This window comes from Pseudophryne corroboree, chromosome 7 (genome assembly GCF_028390025.1).
Source record: "Pseudophryne corroboree isolate aPseCor3 chromosome 7, aPseCor3.hap2, whole genome shotgun sequence".
Lineage (NCBI taxonomy): Eukaryota > Metazoa > Chordata > Amphibia > Anura > Myobatrachidae > Pseudophryne > Pseudophryne corroboree.
This window is the reverse complement of record NC_086450.1, coordinates 146,864,571-146,886,643: the sequence shown is the minus strand read 5'-3', so window position 1 is coordinate 146,886,643 and position 22,073 is coordinate 146,864,571. Positions and strand designations below refer to the sequence as shown.

At 46.6% G+C, this 22,073-nt stretch overlaps 1 long non-coding RNA gene across 1 annotated transcript in view; it reads left to right on the top strand.

Annotated features, from left to right (window-relative positions):
- Positions 1-270: 270 nt before the first annotated feature.
- The window catches only part of LOC134944830 (uncharacterized), a 147,688-nt gene continuing 125,885 nt past the window's right edge, over positions 271-22,073 (top strand). Inside the window, exon 1 of the long non-coding RNA XR_010181963.1 lies at positions 271-338. This is a non-coding gene — a long non-coding RNA (uncharacterized LOC134944830). The remainder of the gene's footprint in view (positions 339-22,073) is intronic.

Genomic DNA, 22,073 nt, shown 5'->3' with positions numbered 1-22,073 from the left:
CAGATATATCTACTAAATTTCCTCCAATACCCACACTACATTTAATATCCACCCTCTTCCTTTTACCCCAATTATATATATCCTCTCCATTTATGCACTCCATATTCGATCTCAGCAGTGCCTCCATTATGTAACCCTCAGTGGTGGGAGATTTCTTAGGGGTTATCAACTTGTCCACTAATATTTAGTGCCTCCACCCAAATTTATGTTAGATATTGTTATCTATTTAAGAGGTAAATTTGGGAAAACCCCTTTAACTTTCTGTGTGTTATTTTATATATTACAGTTACTTATATACCTACTATTCCTCTGATCTTCTTCAATATTCCATATTTCAGGTAAGTAATCACCACTCAATAGAGATTTAGTCGTATATGAATAATTTATATATTTAGTTACTAATACATAACACTAATAAACATAGTATACTTTTCTGTATATGTACCATACATTAAAATTAAATATATACATATTAATACTGTACCATCTAATATTTCAAACAATTCTACATTAAAATCCTCTGTATTACTCATCCATGTAGTATTACTTCATGTAAACCATATTACATGTATTTATACACATATAGTAACCATTCAGGGTCACATCTGTATACAGCCAGGTGGGGTGGTAGCAGGTCAGAGAGGCTGTTTCCATGTACAGACAGTCTATGACAGACTGTGGAAGGCAACAAAGGCTGCCCTGAGTACAGAGCTGGATGGGGTTGAGAATCGAGAAGCCACAGGCCAAGCCAGGCCAGGCTAGCTATACATGTGAGAGACATCTGCATGCAAACTAGCTGCACTGTTAGAGAGGAAGCTAGTGCCCTGATTGAGTGCTAGGTTGTTTTTGTTTTTCATTAATGCTGACAGTAAAACTTAATTTGATTCATGTGCACCAAAAAAATCTGTGTGACGATGATTCAAGCACATAAATACTGCACTAGTAGACCATCTACTGAGCTAATTACCCCAAGATTATCACAGTACATATTTTTTACACAGACTGTGGCAAAGTGAAGGATTACAACATGCTTGTGGATGGAATACAGCCTCCACTGCTGGATGTGTTATGAGTTGCTTTTCTGGCTGTCTCCTAGCAACCTGGAGACTGGTGTATGTGTGCAGCAGCACAGCTGCAGAGAGTTGGTGATTAGGGGAGGCTGGTTGTGCTGTGACTCTCATTGGCTCTTGTCTCCTATATATGTGTTTCCTGTCCCTCATCCCATGGTGGTCATAGATAATGGTTGCCGTGAGGACCTTTGACTCTAGGTCCTAGTTCCAGTCATAGAAATCTTTGTCTGGTTTTCTGTTTCTGTCCCCTGCAGAATACCTGTGTTCAGTTCTGTGTCAGTTATGTAATCATCAGCTTCCAACTCAGTTATACCTGTGTTCAGTTCTGTCAGCTATGTAATTATCTGCATCCTACTCAGTTATACATGTGTCTAGGTCTGTGTCAGTTATATAGTTACCAGCATCCAACTCTGTATTCCTGTGTCCAGCCCAGTGTCAGTACATAATCTTCAGCATCTTACTCTGTCAGTCACATTATCTGTCTTGATTGCTTTAGTAATTTCTGCTATAGTACTCCTCGTATTCTTGCTATACTGTCTCATGTTTCCTAAGTTATCTACCTCACCTACATACGTTCAGTACTCCCTATGCCAGTGGCTCTGTCTCTTCATTGTTTTGGTCTAACTTCTTTCTGTAGTGTACTGTCTGTGTACGTACTTTATGTTCTCTCCTCACCTGAGTTCTGTGTTTCAGTGTCTACTGCTAGTTCTCCAGTATCTTGTCTTAGAGTAGCTCCTATCCTCTTTCGGTCCTTTGTTCCATCGGCTTTGATTCAGGTCACTCAGGGGTTGAGCTCATACTATTGCCAGTGGCGTAAGTCCTGGTGGGCATTCCAGTATCGGTAGGCGCATCAAGCTTTATGGGAAATGAGTCTCTTATAGACATGAAAACCTGCTGAGTGCGTTCTATGGTTCTCAACCCCAGGTGTTCAGGGGTCACTGCCAGAAGACCTGCAAGTAACACAGAATCTTCACGGAAGGAGTTCATTCCATCGTAACAATGTGTCTGCAAACAAGTTAAAGAGAGCACTTGAACTAGTCAGCTTCAAATAGAGATAGAAGGAGCAACTAGCCAGTATTCAGTTGGACTGTGTTACCTTATAATCCTGACAAATAAAGCAGACTATTACACCAAAGTCAAAGGGCCTTACTTATAGTCAGTCTGAAACTTTATATACAATTAATTTGTCTCAATTTGTGATTTCTAGCATTGCACATGCGCATATTTTTACAATCCCTGTCTTTGTCACTCTCAAACATGACTTGAGAGTATGGCCCTCATTCAGCATGGATCGCTATTGAGACTGAAATTGCTATTGTCTCAAAACTGCTACTGCTAAATATTGCATGTCAAGAGCCGCCCTGAAATGTTATAAGATGCCCACCGATGCAATCGCAACTCTGCGTATGCAGCTGCAGAACTCAGATCCATACGCAGAAACCAAGTACCATCAACATGACTGCTCAGAATAATGTGGATACAGTCACATCAAAACCATGGTTTTAATCGCAAGCGATCACAGCTGATGTCAGATATGCTCAAAATACAGCCATGACACCCCTACGTTTAACCAACCACTTCCCACAAATGCCATGTCACCTCCCACAAATGAACACTTCCTTTAATCAAATTGGAATCGCATCTCACTGAGCCTGAGAATGCACGTCAATCGCAATTGATCCTTCACACACACGCAATGCGTTCGCAGCACATGTGCAGCCTGCCGATAATCGCCCAATATGCGTTTTTGCAATTTAGGGATTCATGCTGAATGAGGGCCTATAAACGACTAGGAGGCTGAAACTGGGGATGAAGTGGATATGGAGTTGCGGGAAGTGGCAATACAGTATGTGTGATTGCAGTGGGTAGGCAGTTGCAGCAAAACTGTAGCGAGGGCATGCTTTTGGCCTACAAGTACAACTGGAGAGGTCCAAGTTGTGTATGCTCTGATCCTGGTAGAAAGTGTCAAGTTGATAGTGATAGCTGCATGCAATTGGTCACACATGATAGAGTTGTGTTCTAATAGTAAGTATTCTCTCCAATACACACTGGCTTTACACAAATAATGAATGCTTTGCGCTCAGGTGGGTATGTGGAAGCCTGAACATACTGTATATTGTAAAGTGTTGCCATTAACATTTTTCAATTTCCTATTTGCATATGCATATTACAGTTTTTAATCTACTTATTGTCAGGCAGTTAATTGTAATGCAATTGCATCAGGTATTGTTTATCACTTTTTTCAAATGTCCTCAGTAGCCACACTTCCAGTCACAATCCAGTCACATCTCAGCCAGGTACAACAAGTTGATCGAGTCGCAGCTCTAGATCTGCCTAGAAAAGTAATAAAGCCTATAGTGAGAGCATAATTTTGAAGGTGTCACTGTCTCAACATATATTTAACAAATATACACACATACACTCTATAATTTTAATGCATGCAATACAGTAATATTGAAATTGAGTCTGGGCCTGATTCACCATCATTTGCAAAAATGAGAACGCACACACTGTTTGATTATCAGCAGACTGCAAATGCACTGTGAATACATTGCGTGTGCATAAAGGTCAAAATGAGATGGCTCTGTTTGCAGCAGAAGTGAAAAGCGATCGCAGTTTGATTGACAGGAAGTAGCCGTGCGTGGGTTGTAAAATGACGTTTGTGGGGAGTGGTTGGGAAAACACAGGCATCTTATAGCCGTTTTCAGGGGGTGAAACCGACATCATCTACGATCGCTGCGATGACAACCATGGCGCCCGGTTCGACTGCAATTGTATTATTCTGAGTAGGCATGGGTCAGCCGCAACTGTCGATGGTACTCGGTTTTTGCGTATGGATTGCGATTCTGCTAAAGCATACGCAGATTTGCGATTTCATCAGTGGGAGTCTTTTACCCTTTCTGGGCGGCTATTCACATGCAATTTTTAGTAGTAGCAGTTGTGAAAATCACTGTTTCAGCCTCAATAGCGATCCATAGTGAATTAGGCCATAGTGAGTAGTGGCAGACAGCAGGGCCGTCTTAACAGCAGTGTAGGCCCCTGGGCTCAGCAATGCACTACAAGGCCGTCTTAACAGCAGTGTGGGCAAAGCAATGCACTCTGGCCCCTACCCATCTGCCAGTGGTTTGGGTGGGAGGTGCTATTAGCTGCAGCTTTGATGGCCCACAGGCAGTAAGGGGCGTTTTATCTTCCGTTCAGCATGTAGGACCTGGAGAAGTAATTTCTACTAATTACTCCTTTACTGCGCAGATGGTGGGAGATGGGGTGAGAGGGAGAACACTAAACTGTAGAAGGGAGCATTGGGTTGAATCTTGGTTCATAAATTCCAGGGTGGTAGGGGGTGTTTAATATGTAGGGGAGGAATGGATAGTGGAGTGGGCTTAATATTCATCATTTTCTGGTGGGAGGGCAGCTTGCTTTACTGCAGATATCTCAAGTTCCTGGAAATAGATCTCTTAGGTTTCAATGGGATAATAACTAGAGAGTTCCACCTTTCAGGAAACACTGGGGACTTGGGGATCAGAGATCAGGTGCCAGAGCAATACACCAACAAATATATAAAACTGCATATCAGGCGTGTGGAGGTGGAGCAGGGACCCGCTGCTGGAAGGCTGATATCTCTGGTTCTGGGCATAGCAGACAAGCTGCCAGTGTCCTCGGAAAGGGGAGAGTCCCAGCTTTTGGAATATACCCTCAGAAAAAAGTCAGACAGAACCCGAGATATCTGTCTAGGAAGAGCAATTAACAGGCTCGGATGGGGACCACTTCTTTGAAGTTGGATATCTCTGGTTCCCCAGGGCCAATTTTCAAGAATCTGGTACCCCTGTAAAAAGTGGACCTTAAGCTATCAGCCTAGGGTCCTTATACTCCTTGGGCCTTTGGGCAAGGGCCCATTAAGCCCATACGAAAAGACGGCCTTGATGCACTGTGCCCCCTACCCATCCTCCAGCGGTAGGGGTGGGGGTGCTATCAGCGGGATCTTTGATGTCCCATGGGCGGTACGGGGTGTTCTATCATCCGCTCAGCATGTGGGACCTTTAGCTAATTACTCCTTTACTGCACAGGTGGAGCGGGAGGGAGTACACTAAACTGTATATGGGGCATTGGGCTGAATGAAGGGTACCTGGTACATGAGTTCCAGGGTGGTAGGGGTGGTTTAATACACACGGTAGGGGTGGAGTGGGCTTAATATTCATCATTTTAAGGTGCGAGGGCAGCTTGTTTGACTGCAGATATCTCAAGTTCCTGAAAATGGATTTCTAAGCTTTAATGGAAATAAACACTAAAGAGTCCCACCTTTCAGGAGGTACTGGGGACCGGACTAGGGGATTAGAGTTCAGAAGCCAGAGCAATCCATCAACGAAAATATAAAACTGCATATCAGGCGTGTGGGCCAGGGACCAGCTGCTTGAAGGCTGATATCTCTGGTTCTGGTCATAGCAGACAAGCTGCCAGTGTCGACTAAAAGGGGAGAGTCCCAGCTTTTGGAGTATACCCTCAGAAAATTTCTAAGTCAGACAGAACCCGAGATATCTGGCTGGGAAGAGCAATTAACAGGCTTGGATGGAGACCACTGCTTTGTAGTCGGATATCTCCGGTTCCCCTGGGCCGATTTTAAAAAATCTGGTACCCCAGGAAAGAGGGGACCCTCAGCTATCAGCCTAGGGCCCTTATATTCCTGGGGCCCTTGGGCAAGTGCCCATTGAGCCCATATGAAAAGACGGCCCTGGCAGTCAGCATCCTCGCTAGCTGCACTAAGCTGCCAGTGTGGAGAATACCCTTGCATAGCAGTGACATTCTTGCAGGGCATATTGATGAATTGAGGTGCAACTAAAATCTGTATTGCACGAATATGCAGATTTTTGTTAGTAAAAACCATGTTTAAGGTAAATGAGTTCATTATAACTTCTTTGCTAAACTTAATTAGCTGTTAATGCAGTTTTGCAATAAAAATGGGGGTTTTATCGCAACCTGGCTGGTATCAAATTGTCCTACTAAACGGCCCATCTATGGGCCCGATTCAGACCTGATCGCTGTTGTGTGAATTTGCATGGCTGTCAATTATCGACCGACTGCGCATACGTACGGATCATAGTGTGCACGCGCGAGGCCAAACTGCACCGTCTTTTGATCGCTAGGCGGTTGCAAGTTTATTGAGAGGAAGACGGCATTTGGAAAACTGGAAAAATCATTTGATGGTGAGTGAGTTGCGAACGGATTTGCAGCTGACCGGCGTTTGCAGAGATTTTTGCAAAACGTACACAGACTTGCACGGGGCGGGTATTCACTGTCTAGGCGGGAACTATCTGATCGCAAACCTCTGCAAATTCGCTGAGGAGTGATCAGGTCTGAATTAGGCCCTATATTCTCTATGCTGTATGTTTTATCCTGATTTTGCTTTTGCCATCTCTGAAAAGGTGAAAAGTTAGAAGAAGAAATCACTATTTTAAGGTTAAAATGTTGGTATTTGGTTTAGAACCCCTGGGACACCCCCCTGACTGACTAATTAAGCACTTAGAGGTTTTTAATTATTTTTAATTAGCCAATAATGACATTATTTTTGGGACAAAAAATGCAAATTGATGGAAATTGGCGTACAATGTATGTGACAGGTATACTGGGGTGTTTCATGAGTGGGACAAGTGTTTTTTAGGCTTGCAAGTGGGAGTAGTAGTTTTCTTTTCTTTTTTTTTAAAGTGCCTATAAATGACCTATATATATATATATATATATATACCTATTAATATGTACCCCTATTTTAATGAGAGCATTTATTTTGCTAAAAAAAATAGCTTTCTATAATTTTTTAACATTTAAAAAGAAATGCATATAACAACCATTTAACCCAACTTAGGTACACTACATAGTTTTATTATGGCCAATAATAGACTTTTATAATGTTTTCCTATTATAGAGATGAGCGCCTGAAATTTTTCGGGTTTTGTGTTTTGGTTTTGGGTTCGGTTCCGCGGCCGTGTTTTGGGTTCGAACGCGTTTTGGCAAAACCTCACCGAATTATTTTTGTCGGATTCGGGTGTGTTTTGGATTCGGGTGTTTTTTTCCAAAAACACTAAAAAACAGCTTAAATCATAGAATTTGGGGGTCATTTTGATCCCAAAGTATTATTAACCTCAAAAACCATAATTTACACTCATTTTCAGTCTATTCTGAATACCTCACACCTCACAATATTATTTTTAGTCCTAAAATTTGCACCGAGGTCGCTGTGTGAGTAAGATAAGCGACCCTAGTGGCCGACACAAACACCGGGCCCATCTAGGAGTGGCACTGCAGTGTCACGCAGGATGTCCCTTCCAAAAAACCCTCCCCAAACAGCACATGACGCAAAGAAAAAAAGAGGCGCAATGAGGTAGCTGTGTGAGTAAGATTAGCGACCCTAGTGGCCGACACAAACACCGGGCCCATCTAGGAGTGGCACTGCAGTGTCACGCAGGATGGCCCTTCCAAAAAACCCTCCCCAAACAGCACATGACGCAAAGAAAAAAAGAGGCGCAATGAGGTAGCTGACTGTGTGAGTAAGATTAGCGACCCTAGTGGCCGACACAAACACCGGGCACATCTAGGAGTGGCACTGCAGTGTCACGCAGGATGTCCCTTCCAAAAAACCCTCCCCAAACAGCACATGACGCAAAGAAAAAAAGAGGCGCAATGAGGTAGCTGTGTGAGTAAGATTAGCGACCCTAGTGGCCGACACAAACACCGGGCCCATCTAGGAGTGGCACTGCAGTGTCACGCAGGATGTCCCTTCCAAAAAACCCTCCCCAATCAGCACATGATGCAAAGAAAAAGAAAAGAAAAAAGAGGTGCAAGATGGAATTATCCTTGGGCCCTCCCACCCACCCTTATGTTGTATAAACAAAACAGGACATGCACACTTTAACCAACCCATCATTTCAGTGACAGGGTCTGCCACACGACTGTGACTGATATGACGGGTTGGTTTGGACCCCCCCCAAAAAAGAAGCAATTAATCTCTCCTTGCACAAACTGGCTCTACAGAGGCAAGATGTCCACCTCATCTTCACCCTCCGATATATCACCGTGTACATCCCCCTCCTCACAGATTATCAATTCGTCCCCACTGGAATCCACCATCTCAGCTCCCTGTGTACTTTGTGGAGGCAATTGCTGCTGGTCAATGTCTCCGCGGAGGAATTGATTATAATTCATTTTAATGAACATCATCTTCTCCACATTTTCTGGATGTAACCTCGTACGCCGATTGCTGACAAGGTGAGCGGCGGCACTAAACACTCTTTCGGAGTACACACTTGTGGGAGGGCAACTTAGGTAGAATAAAGCCAGTTTGTGCAAGGGCCTCCAAATTGCCTCTTTTTCCTGCCAGTATAAGTACGGACTGTGTGACGTGCCTACTTGGATGCGGTCACTCATATAATCCTCCACCATTCTATCAATGTTGAGAGAATCATATGCAGTGACAGTAGACGACATGTCCGTAATCGTTGTCAGGTCCTTCAGTCCGGACCAGATGTCAGCATCAGCAGTCGCTCCAGACTGCCCTGCATCACCGCCAGCGGGTGGGCTCGGAATTCTGAGCCTTTTCCTCGCACCCCCAGTTGCGGGAGAATGTGAAGGAGGAGATGTTGACAGGTCGCGTTCCGCTTGACTTGACAATTTTGTCACCAGCAGGTCTTTCAACCCCAGCAGACCTGTGTCTGCCGGAAAGAGAGATCCAAGGTAGGCTTTAAATCTAGGATCGAGCACGGTGGCCAAAATGTAGTGCTCTGATTTCAACAGATTGACCACCCGTGAATCCTTGTTAAGCGAATTAAGGGCTGCATCCACAAGTCCCACATGCCTAGCGGAATCGCTCCGTGTTAGCTCCTTCTTCAATGCCTCCAGCTTCTTCTGCAAAAGCCTGATGAGGGGAATGACCTGACTCAGGCTGGCAGTGTCTGAACTGACTTCACGTGTGGCAAGTTCAAAGGGCATCAGAACCTTGCACAACGTTGAAATCATTCTCCACTGCACTTGAGACAGGTGCATTCCATCTCCTATATCGTGCTCAATTGTATAGGCTTGAATGGCCTTTTGCTGCTCCTCCAACCTCTGAAGCATATAGAGGGTTGAATTCCACCTCGTTACCACTTCTTGCTTCAGATGATGGCAGGGCAGGTTCAGTAGTTTTTGGTGGTGCTCCAGTCTTCTGTACGTGGTGCCTGTACGCCGAAAGTGTCCCGCAATTTTTCTGGCCACCGACAGCATCTCTTGCACGCCCCTGTCGTTTTTTAAAAAATTCTGCACCACCAAATTCAAGGTATGTGCAAAACATGGGACGTGCTGGAATTTGCCCATATTTAATGCACACACAATATTGCTGGCGTTGTCCGATGCCACAAATCCACAGGAGAGTCCAATTGGGGTAAGCCATTCCGCGATGATCTTCCTCAGTTGCCGTAAGAGGTTTTCAGCTGTGTGCGTATTCTGGAAAGCGGTGATACAAAGCGTAGCCTGCCTAGGAAAGAGTTGGCGTTTGCGAGATGCTGCTACTGGTGCCGCCGCTGCTGTTCTTGCGGCGGGAGTCCATACATCTACCCAGTGGGCTGTCACAGTCATATAGTCCTGACCCTGCCCTGCTCCACTTGTCCACATGTCCGTGGTTAAGTGGACATTGGGTACAACTGCATTTTTTAGGACACTGGTGAGTCTTTTTCTGACGTCCGTGTACATTCTCGGTATCGCCTGCCTAGAGAAGTGGAACCTAGATGGTATTTGGTAACGGGGGCACACTGCCTCAATAAATTGTCTAGTTCCCTGTGAACTAACGGCGGATACCGGACGCACGTCTAACACCAACATAGTTGTCAAGGACTCAGTTATCCGCTTTGCAGTAGGATGACTGCTGTGATATTTCATCTTCCTCGCAAAGGACTGTTGAACAGTCAATTGCTTACTGGAAGTAGTACAAGTGGGCTTACGACTTCCCCTCTGGGATGACCATCGACTCCCAGCGGCAACAACAGCAGCGCCAGCAGCAGTAGGCGTTACACGCAAGGATGCATCGGAGGAATCCCAGGCAGGAGAGGACTCGTCAGACTTGCCAGTGACATGGCCTGCAGGACTATTGGCATTCCTGGGGAAGGAGGAAATTGACACTGAGGGAGTTGGTGGGGTGGTTTGCGTGAGCTTGGTTACAAGAGGAAGGGATTTACTGGTCAGTGGACTGCTTCCGCTGTCACCCAAAGTTTTTGAACTTGTCACTGACTTATTATGAATGCGCTGCAGGTGACGTATAAGGGAGGATGTTCCGAGGTGGTTAACGTCCTTACCCCTACTTATTACAGCTTGACAAAGGGAACACACGGCTTGACACCTGTTGTCCGCATTTCTGGTGAAATACCTCCACACCGAAGAGCTGATTTTTTTGGTATTTTCACCTGGCATGTCAACGGCCATATTCCTCCCACGGACAACAGGTGTCTCCCCGGGTGCCTGACTTAAACAAACCACCTCACCATCAGAATCCTCCTGGTCAATTTCCTCCCCAGCGCCAGCAACACCCATATCCTCCTCATCCTGGTGTACTTCAACACTGACATCTTCAATCTGACTATCAGGAACTGGACTGCGGGTGCTCCTTCCAGCACTTGCAGGGGGCATGCAAATAGTGGAAGGCGCATGCTCTTCACGTCCAGTGTTGGGAAGGTCAGGCATCGCAAACGACACAATTGGACTCTCCTTGTGGATTTGGGATTTCAAAGAACGCACAGTTCTTTGCGGTGCTTTTGCCAGCTTGAGTCTTTTCAGTTTTCTAGCGAGAGGCTGAGTGCTTCCATCCTCATGTGAAGCTGAACCACTAGCCATGAACATAGGCCAGGGCCTCAGCCGTTCCTTGCCACTCCGTGTGGTAAATGGCATATTGGCAAGTTTACGCTTCTCCTCCGACAATTTTATTTTAGGTTTTGGAGTCCTTTTTTTTCTGATATTTGGTGTTTTGGATTTGACATGCTCTGTACTATGACATTGGGCATCGGCCTTGGCAGACGACGTTGCTGGCATTTCATCGTCTCGGCCATGACTAGTGGCAGCAGCTTCAGCACGAGGTGGAAGTGGATCTTGATCTTTCCCTAATTTTGGAACCTCAACTTTTTTGTTCTCCATATTTTATAGGCAGAACTAAAAGGCACCTCAGGTAAACAATGGAGATGGATGGATTGGATACTAGTATACAATTATGGACGGACTGCCACGGTTAGGTGGTATAAAAAAACCACGGTTAGGTGGTATATAATACAATTATGGATGGACGGACTGCCTGCCGAGTGCCGACACAGAGGTAGCCACAGCCGTGAACTACCGCACTGTACACTGGTTGATAAAGAGATAGTAGTATACTCGTAACAACTAGTATGACGACGGTATAAAGAATGAAAAAAAAACCACGGTTAGGTGGTATATATTATAATACAATTATGGTTGGACGGACTGCCTGCCGAGTGCCGACACAGAGGTAGCCACAGCCGTGAACTACCGCACTGTACACTGGTTGATAAAGAGATAGTAGTATACTCGTAACAACTAGTATGACACTATGACGGTATAAAGAATGAAAAAAAAACCACGGTTAGGTGGTATATATTATAATACAATTATGGATGGACGGACTGCCTGCCGACTGCCGACACAGAGGTAGCCACAGCCGTGAACTACCGCACTGTACACTGGTTGATAAAGAGATAGTAGTATACTCGTAACAACTAGTATGACACTATGACGGTATAAAGAATGAAAAAAAAACCACGGTTAGGTGGTATATATTATAATACAATTATGGATGGACGGACTGCCTGCCGAGTGCCGACACAGAGGTAGCCACAGCCGTGAACTACCGCACTGTACACTGGTTGATAAAGAGATAGTAGTATACTCGTAACAACTAGTATGACTGACTATGACGGTATAAAGAATGAAAAAAAAACCACGGTTAGGTGGTATATATTATAATACAATTATGGATGGACGGACTGCCTGCCGACTGCCGACACAGAGGTAGCCACAGCCGTGAACTACCGCACTGTACACTGGTTGATAAAGAGATAGTAGTATACTCGTAACAACTAGTATGACACTATGACGGTATAAAGAATGAAAAAAAAAACACGGTTAGGTGGTATATATTATAATAATACAATTATGGATGGACGGACTGCCTGCCGACTGCCGACACAGAGGTAGCCACAGCCGTGAACTACCGCACTGTACACTGGTTGATAAAGAGATAGTAGTATACTCGTAACAACTAGTATGACACTATGACGGTATAAAGAATGAAAAAAAAACCACGGTTAGGTGGTATATATTATAATAATACAATTATGGATGGACGGACTGCCTGCCGAGTTCCGACACAGAGGTAGCCACAGCCGTGAACTACCGCACTGTACACTGGTTGATAAAGAGATAGTAGTATACTCGTAACAACTAGTATGACACTATGACGGTATAAAGAATGAAAAAAAAACCACGGTTAGGTGGTATATATTATAATACAATTATGGATGGACGGACTGCCTGCCGACTGCCGACACAGAGGTAGCCACAGCCGTGAACTACCGCACTGTACACTGGTTGATAAAGAGATAGTAGTATACTCGTAACAACTAGTATGACACTATGACGGTATAAAGAATGAAAAAAAAACCACGGTTAGGTGGTATATATTATAATACAATTATGGATGGACGGACTGCCTGCCGAGTGCCGACACAGAGGTAGCCACAGCCGTGAACTACCGCACTGTACACTGGTTGATAAAGAGATAGTAGTATACTCGTAACAACTAGTATGACTGACTATGACGGTATAAAGAATGAAAAAAAAACCACGGTTAGGTGGTATATATTATAATACAATTATGGATGGACGGACTGACTGCCGACTGCCGACACAGAGGTAGCCACAGCCGTGAACTACCGCACTGTACACTGGTTGATAAAGAGATAGTAGTATACTCGTAACAACTAGTATGACACTATGACGGTATAAAGAATGAAAAAAAAACCACGGTTAGGTGGTATATATTATAATACAATTATGGATGGACGGACTGCCTGCCGACTGCCGACACAGAGGTAGCCACAGCCGTGAACTACCGCACTGTACACTGGTTGATAAAGAGATAGTAGTATACTCGTAACAACTAGTATGACTATGACGACGGTATAAAGAAAGAAAAAAAAATACCACGGTTAGGTGGTATATAATTATACAATTATGGATGGACGGACTGCCTGCCGAGTGCCGACTGCCGACACAGAGGTAGCCACAGCCGTGAACTACCGCACTGTACTGTGTCTGCTGCTAATATAGACTGGTTGATAAAGAGATAGTATACAACAATATACTACTATACTGGTGGTCAGGCACTGGTCACCACTAGTCACACTGGCAGTGGCACTCCTGCAGCAAAAGTGTGCACTGTTTAATTTTAAATTAATATAATATTATGTACTCCTGGCTCCTGCTATAACAACCTGCAGTGCTCCCCAGTCTCCCCCACAATTATTATAAGCTTTTATACATTGATGTGCAGCACACTGGGCTGAGCTGAGTGCACACAGACTGAGTCACACTGTGTGACTGCTGTGTATCGTTTTTTTCAGGCAGAGAACGGATATAGCAGAGAACGGATATATTAAATAAAAGTTAACTTAACAACAACTGCACTGGTCACTGTGGTAAACTCTGTCTGCACAATCTCTCTCTCTCTCTCTCTCTCTCTTCTAATCTATTCTAATGGAGAGGACGCCAGCCACGTCCTCTCCCTATCAATCTCAATGCACGTGTGAAAATGGCGGCGACGCGCGGCTCCTTATATAGAATCCGAGTCTCGCGAGAATCCGACAGCGTCATGATGACGTTCGGGCGCGCTCGGGTTAACCGAGCAAGGCGGGAAGATCCGAGTCGCTCGGACCCGTGAAAAAAAAAGTGAAGTTCGTGCGGGTTCGGATTCAAAGAAACCGAACCCGCTCATCTCTACTATTTTAGTTTGGCTTTTTTGGGGGTACAGGCAGATTTTGCCATTTTCTCCTTTACTTATCTCTGGTTTTGCCAGCTAGAATTATCATGCGAATCCCAATTTTGCAATAAGATAGGTGCGAAAAACAGGAGCGCGCATACAATTTATAAGCCGTTTTCACTGTACTTTTCGTGCAATAGCCGAAATACGTTTAATTACTGCATTTCCGTGGCTACGTGAATGCCGGCCTAATGTTTACATAAGAAAATCAGAAATTCCACCTGATTCTTCTACACAAGCAAAAGATTACTGTTCAGTGGACTGAACTAAGATGAGTTGTCATAAGTGTTAATTTTTTTATAAAGTTATTCAGAGTTTGGAAGCATCAATAAAGTTTAAACTTGGAACCATGTCTTTTTTTTTTTTTTTTTAACAGGCTAAAAAGCAACAGTCCAACATCCTACACAGGCCCTGCGCTAGCCGCTCAGTAAAGGGATGCAAAGCAGGGAGCGCCAGGCTGGAGAGGCGCTCTCCCTGCTCCATATACCTCTGCTGAGCTAATATCCCTGCTGCTGCTATTGCGCCTGTCACACTCTATTGCAGGCAGCAGCGCCGGCAGCATGAGGCCTCCTCTCCCCTCCCCTGTTACAGTACAGCAGTGTGCGGACCTAAAGGGGTGGAGCTATATGGGAATAAGGGGCAGAGCTACAGGGGCTGCAGCAGGAAGATGAGCTGCTACTGCTCCAGCCAGCCGGACTTCCTGAGTAAAGTATCTAGACAGAGAGTGAGTGAGTGGGTGAGTGAGTGAAAGTGTGTGTGTATACAGTGTCTGTGTGTACAGGGCCGAAACTAGGATTTTCGTCACCCGGGGCAAGGCAGTAATTTGGCGCGCCTCCAAGAAAAAGCCACAAACAAACAAACAATCAATCAATCCATGTCAGACTAAACTAATCAGATTATCAAAAATTTTGTAAAAAAGGGGATACTATTGGACAATATTACATACTTGCCGACATTCTGGCTGCTCTCTGCGGGAGAGAGCAGCCAGGTCGGCTCAGCAGGGGGGCAGGGGAGGGCTGTGACTTGGGGAGGAGGTGGACCAGAGGTGGGACGGGGGTGGAGCAGGGGCGGGACCGGGGCGGCGTTACCGTGGCACATCCTTTAAGTCACGCCCCCCACTCTGTAATGCCGCTATCCCCGGCATTACACTGCAAGGGGCGTGGCTATGATGACGCGATTCAGCAAGAATCGCGTCATCAACTGCCCGGACCACCCACTTTACACACTAAGTGGGCGGACGGGCAGAGGGACCCCTGATTCCGGGAGACTTGCCTGCTCTTCCGGGGGGCCGGGAGGGTCACCCGATTTTCGGGAGCCTCCCGGCCATTCCGGGAGAGTAGGCAAGTATGCAATATTTACCTATGTGCCGCAAATGCCCTAAGTGTCTCATGCCCCCCAGCAGCGTGTTCCACTACATGCCACCCTGTGTCCCCCCATCAATTGCACTATATCACTGCATTATGTCATAACACTTCATCACTGCACTACATTCCCCTATCCACTGCACTACATCACTACACTACCTCCCCCTACACGCTAAACTACATCACTACACTACATACCCCTGTACACTGCACTACATACCCTATATGCTACACTACATCACTACACTATGGGCCTAATTCAGATCTGATCGCAGCAGCAAATTTGTTAGCTAATGGGCAAAACCAAGTGCAGGACAGAGGGAAAGATATAACGTGCAGAGTGAGAGTTAGGTTTGGATGGGTTGTATTGTATCTGTGCAGAGTAAAGGGGGGTACTCACGGAGAGATAATCTAAGCAATCTGACTAGATTGCTTAGATTTTAAGCATGATCGCTCCGCGTGTACCCCCCACAGCGATAGCGATGCGCAGCCCCGCGCATTGCTATCGCTGGTGCTAGATTGGCCTGCCATGCAGGCCAATCTAGCAGGTCGCTCAATTCACCCGCTGGGGTGCTGAGTGGTGGGAGAGATGTGTGTTGAGCGGTTCGCTCAGCACACATCTCTCCCACATCGGCCCATGAATACGGGCCTTAAATGCTGGCTGCTTTATTTTTACATTGCAATTTAGATTTCAGTTTGAACACACCCCACCCAAATCTAACTCTCTCTGCACAAGTTATATCTGCCCATTAGCTAACAAATTTGCTGTTGCGATCAGGTCTGAATTAGGCCCTAAGTCCCCTTATATGCTACACCACGTCAGTGCACTACATGCCCCTATATACTGCAATACATTACTACACTACATACCCCACACCTCCCAACTGTCCCGATTTTCACGGGACAGCCCTGTTTTTTGGGGATTGTCCCGCTGTCCCACCCGCAGGCCGCAGTGTCCCGCGGTGGGGAAGAAGGGGGGGCGTTTAGGAGGCTCTGTCTCTCGCTGCCCTGCTTAGCACAGCAGCTGAGAATAGACGCGTCTATTTACGAGTGACAGATGGAGAAGGGGGCATGCCAGCAGCTCACAGAGCGCTGGGCATGCCCCCTTCAGTGACGGACAAGGGAGGCATGGCCTAAATTGCTGCAGTGCCTTGAAGCCACGCCCCTTTCAGAGGCCACACACCCTTTTGGGAGCGCGCGGCTTCGCCACGCGTGTGTCCCTCTTGAACATTAAAAAAAGTTGGGAGGTATGACCTACCCTATATAGTACACTACGGGGGTGATTCTGAGATGATCGCAGCAGGAATTTTGTTAACAGTTGGGCAAAACCATGTGCACTGCAGGGGGGGGGGGGGCAGAAATAACATGTGCAGAGAGAGTTAGATTTGGGCGGGTTATTTTGTTTCTGTGCAGGGTAAATACTGGCTGCTTTATTTTTACACTGCAATTTAGATTTCAGTTTGAACACACCCCACCCAAATCTAACTCTCTCTGCACATGTTATATCTGCCTCCCCTGCACTGCACATGGGCCCTCATTCCGAGTTGTTCGCTCGTTATTTTTCTTCGTATCGGTGCGATTTTCCGCTAACTGTGCATGCGCAATGTTCGCACTGCGGCTGCGTCAAGTAAATTTGCTAAGAAGTTTGGTATTTTACTCACGGCATTACGAGGTTTTTTCTTCGTTCTGGTGATCGGAGTGTGATTGACAGGAAGTGGGTGTTTCTGGGCGGAAACTGACCGTTTTATGGGTGTGTGTGAAAAAACGCTGCCGTTTCTGGGAAAAACGCGGGAGTGGCTGGAGAAACGGGTGAGTGTCTGGGCGAACGCTGGGTGTGTTTGTGACGTCAAACCAGGAACGAAACTGACTGAACTGATCGCAGTGGCAGAGTAAGTGTCGAGCTACTCAGAAAATGCTAAGAAATTTCTATTCGCAATTTTGAGAATCTTTCGTTCGCAATTCTGCTAAGCTAAGATTAACTCCCAGTAGGCGGCGGCTTAGCATGTGCAATGCTGCTAAAAGCAGCTAGCGAGCGAACAACTCGGAATGAGGGCCATGGTTTTGCCCAATTGCTAACAAACTTTGTGCTGCGATCAACTCAGAATTACCCCCTACATCCCCCTATAAGCTACACCAAATGCCATCATCTGGGAGGCACAGCAGAGGTTGATACTGCTAACTGGGAGCATAATGCTGATAATAAAGTCTGCCTGTAAACTCACAACAAAGCTGCTGTAGTGATACTCGCTGAGAGTTGAAGATTGTCCAGGCTCTTTGCTGTAGTGTGTAGCCGGCAGCTTGTTATCGGTTGGTGCTGGGTAGGCAGCCGGGATCATAGGCCCTCATTCCGACCTGATCGCTAGCAGGTTACTTTTAGCACTGCTGCGATCAGGTAGTCGCCGCCTACAGGGGAGGGGGGATTTGTTGTGCAGGGCTGCACTTGCTTGTGCAGAGAGCTGCACAAACGAAAGTTTGTGCAGTTTCTGCACAGCTCAGGACTTACTCACCCGCTGCAATGATCTTGTCCGGAGCTGACGTCAGGAACCCTCCCTGGAAACGGCTAGACACGCCTGCGTTCGCCCGGACACACTTTCAAAACGGTGAGTTGACACCCCCGGCCTGCGTCTTCCTGTCAATCTTCTAGCGTTCGCCGCTGCGAACACTTACAATCTTCTAGCCGTCGCCGGGCAGCGATGCGCCTGCATATTGCGGCCCACACACATGCGCAGGACATAACCAATCCCACGGCTGCAAAACACTGCAGCGTGCAATCAGGTCGGAATGACTCCCATAGCCTGCTGAAAAACACAGCACCAACAGCTCGCTTCTATAGATTGTACAGTGCACCGCACGCTAGTCGCTGCACTGCATGGCAAAGAAGAGAGTTTAAGATAGTAGCAGGCATAGGAGAGATCCCAGGTACTGGAGCTCACCCGCACAGTGTTTGAGTCAGCTGCAGGCAGACAGGAGAGTCAGAGACACTGTCCCAGGAGCCGTCTGCTGTCTCACTGGAACAGAGCAGCACTGGCGGTAATAAAAAAACTAAAAAACCTGCTCCTCTATTACGCCTTGGTGCCCCCTCAAATCCTGCACCCAGGGCGCATGCTCTCTTACACACACACACACACACACACACACACACACACACACACACACACACACAGCCCTGGTGTTTATGTATGTGTGTAGTGTATTTATATGTGACTGTGTATGTGTGTAATGTATGTACAGTATGTATGTGGTGTGTATATGTGTGTTATGTGTATTAGTGGCACTGGTACGGAGGGCGTTATGTGTGTAAGCATCACTACTACAGGGGGCATTGTGTGTGTAAGCGTCACTGGTACAGGGGGCATTACGTGTGTATGCGTCACTGGTACAGGGGGTGTTACATGTGTAATCGTCACAGGTACAGGGGGCGTTATGTGTGTAAGCATCACTACTACAGGGGGCGTTACGTGTGTAAGCGTCACTGGTACAGGGTGCATTATGTGTGTAAGCGTCACTGGTACAGGGGGCGTTATGTGTGTATGCGTTACTAGTACAGGGGGCATTATGTGTGTATGCGTCACTGGTACAGAGGGTGTTACGTGTGTAAGGGTCACTGGTACAGGGGTCGTTACGTGTGTATGCGTCAATGGTACAGGGGGCTTTGCATGTTTATATGTCACTGGTACAGGGGGTGTTATGTGTGTAAGCGTCACTAGTACAGGGGGCATTACGTGTGTATGCGTCACTGGTACAGTTGGCGTTACGTGTGTAAGCGTCACTGGTACAGGGGCGTTACGTGTGTATGCGTCACTGGTACAGGGGGCGTTACGTGTGTATGCGTCACTGGTACAGAGGGTGTTACGTGTGTAAGGGTCACTGGTACAGGGGTCGTTACGTGTGTATGCGTCAATGGTACAGGGGTTGCATGTTTATATGTCACTGGTACAGGGAGTGTTGTGTGTGTAAGCGTCACTAGTACAGGGGGCATTACGTGTGTAAGCGTCACTGGTACAGGGGGCGTTACGTGTGTATGCGTCACTGGTACAGGGGGCATTACGGGTGTATGCGTCACTGGTACAGAGGGTGTTACGTGTGTAAGGGTCACTGGTACAGGGGTTGTTACGTGTGTATGCGTCAATGGTACAGGGGTTGCATGTTTATATGTCACTGGTACAGGGAGTGTTGTGTGTGTAAGCGTCACTAGTACAGGGGGCATTACGTGTGTAAGCGTCACTGGTACAGGGGGCGTTACGTGTGTATGCGTCACTGGTACAGGGGGCATTACGGGTGTATGCGTCACTGGTACAGAGGGTGTTACGTGTGTAAGGGTCACTGGTACAGGGGGCGTTACGTGTGTATGCGTCAATGGTACAGGGGGCGTTGCATGTTTATATGTCACTGGTACAGGGGGTGTTGTATGTGTAAGCGTCACTAGTACAGGGGGCATTACGTGTGTATGCGTCACTGGTACAGTTGGCGTTACGTGTGTAAGCGTCACTGGTACAGGGGGCGTTACGTGTGTATGCGTCACTGGTATAGGGGGCATTATGTGTGTATGCGTCAATGGTACAGGGGGCATTGCGTGTTTATATGTCATTGGCACAGGGGGCGTTGCGTGTGTATGCGTCACTGGTACCGGGGGCGTTATGTGTGTATGCGTCACTGGTATAGGGGGCGTTACGTGTGTATGCATCAATGGTCCAGGGGGCATTGCGTGTTTATATGTCACTGGTACAGGGGGCATTACATGTGTATGCATCACTGGTACCGGGGGCGTTACGTGTGTAGGTGTTATTGCTACAGGAGGCATTAGGGGGCTAATTCAGCAATGCTGCGCAGGTAGGGACTTACTCGCCGGGTGCAGTAGCATCGCCCGCGGCGGGGGAGGGCCAGACATGCAGGGCGGACTAGTCCTGTGCTGGGCGTTCCCCCGCATGTCAGAGTGGCTGATCGTAGCCGTGCTAAATTTTGTATGGCTACGATCAGCTCTGAATTAGCCCCTATGTGCTCTGTCCCTTTGTAAAGTACGGGAGGGCGCAAATTTATAGTTTGCAGGGGGGGCGAACACTCTAGCACCGGCGCTGATCCTACACTAGGGAAAACTACCCAATATTTATGTCTGCTTACATCTGATGGTCCCATAAACCTTTTGCTATATTGCTATTAGACTGGAAATTGATATACAGAAGAAAGTAGAGTGAAGACTGAGAAAATACCACTCAGCACTCCCGATATTAGTTCAGTCACCTCAACTTTCAGTCTTATGTGATGGGAATGCCGACTTGAGCTTCCCCAATCATTTCATAAAATCAAATGTCTCCTTCAAAAAATAAAAACACATTGTACAATATAGCTCCCAACATTTTTAAACATACAGGGTCATATTCAATTAGGTGCGAGAATAGCAAAAAATCTCGCACCTGCAGAGTTTCAGAGCATGACCAATTTTTCCTAAAATCCATGTTCTTAGGAAAAATGGTCAGGAATTGCTCTGGAACCCTTATGGCATCCTCCCCTCCATGACTAATTAAGCAATTGGAAGTTTCCAATTAGCTTAGTTAGTCCTTAATTACTCACCTTCCACAGCGCTGCCTCCTCCTTTGGTAGTCTTATTGAGTATCCAACATTGGGGAGAGACAGCTTCCAGGGACTGGCAAAACAAGGGACAGCTACTGTACATACTACCCCTGCACCCCCTTCCCGCACACTACACTACCTCTCACCTTGCACCCCCCTCCCTGCACACACTACACTACACTACCGCTGCTACCCTGCAGCCCCCCTCTCCGCACAAACCACACTACACTACTGCCACTCCCCTGCATCCCTCTCCCTACACACACTACATTACACAACCGCCACTACCCTGCATCCCCCTCCCTGTATACTACACTACCACCACTACCCTTCACTCCCACTCCACGTACAAATTACACTACACTACCGCAGGTAACCTGCATCCCCCTTCCCACACGCACTATAATACATACTCACTGTTAGATAGAGCAGAGCTTCAGTAAGGTGTCACACAGCTCACCAGCCAGTGAGTGTATGTAGGTGCCAGATAGCAGTGCAGGAAGCTGGAACAGCATCTAAAATAGCAGGAAATCACCTGTCTCACTAGAGCTAAGCGGAAGTCTACTGTCTCCCAGTGTGGCACTCTAACGTGGTCCAAAGAAAGCTCCTCGCATGCTCAGTAGTAGCCTCTCTGGTCATCTTGGTAGTGGAAATTAAGCTTCAATAGAGGAGTAGCAATATTGAGTCAGCGCAATAGCACACCCCACTTACAGAAAATTAGTCCCATTCATGGGTATAACTAGAACTTGTAGGCAACATTTGAATGTGCCCCTGTCTCAATACTTCAAGAGAAACATTCTCTCTCTGTAATGCCCTAGTTCACTTTATGCCTCATAGTAGTTTCCTAGTTCGTAAAATAAAATATAGTTTTATATGGTCATTTAGAAAGGTTGATGGAGTCCAGGGGCAAATGCAGGATTTCCAGAGGGCGGCAAATGTATTCCACAATCTGCCGCTCTTTGGAACATTGTAGCAAGAGTGGGAGTCTATGGGAGCAGTAGAAGAACCTTA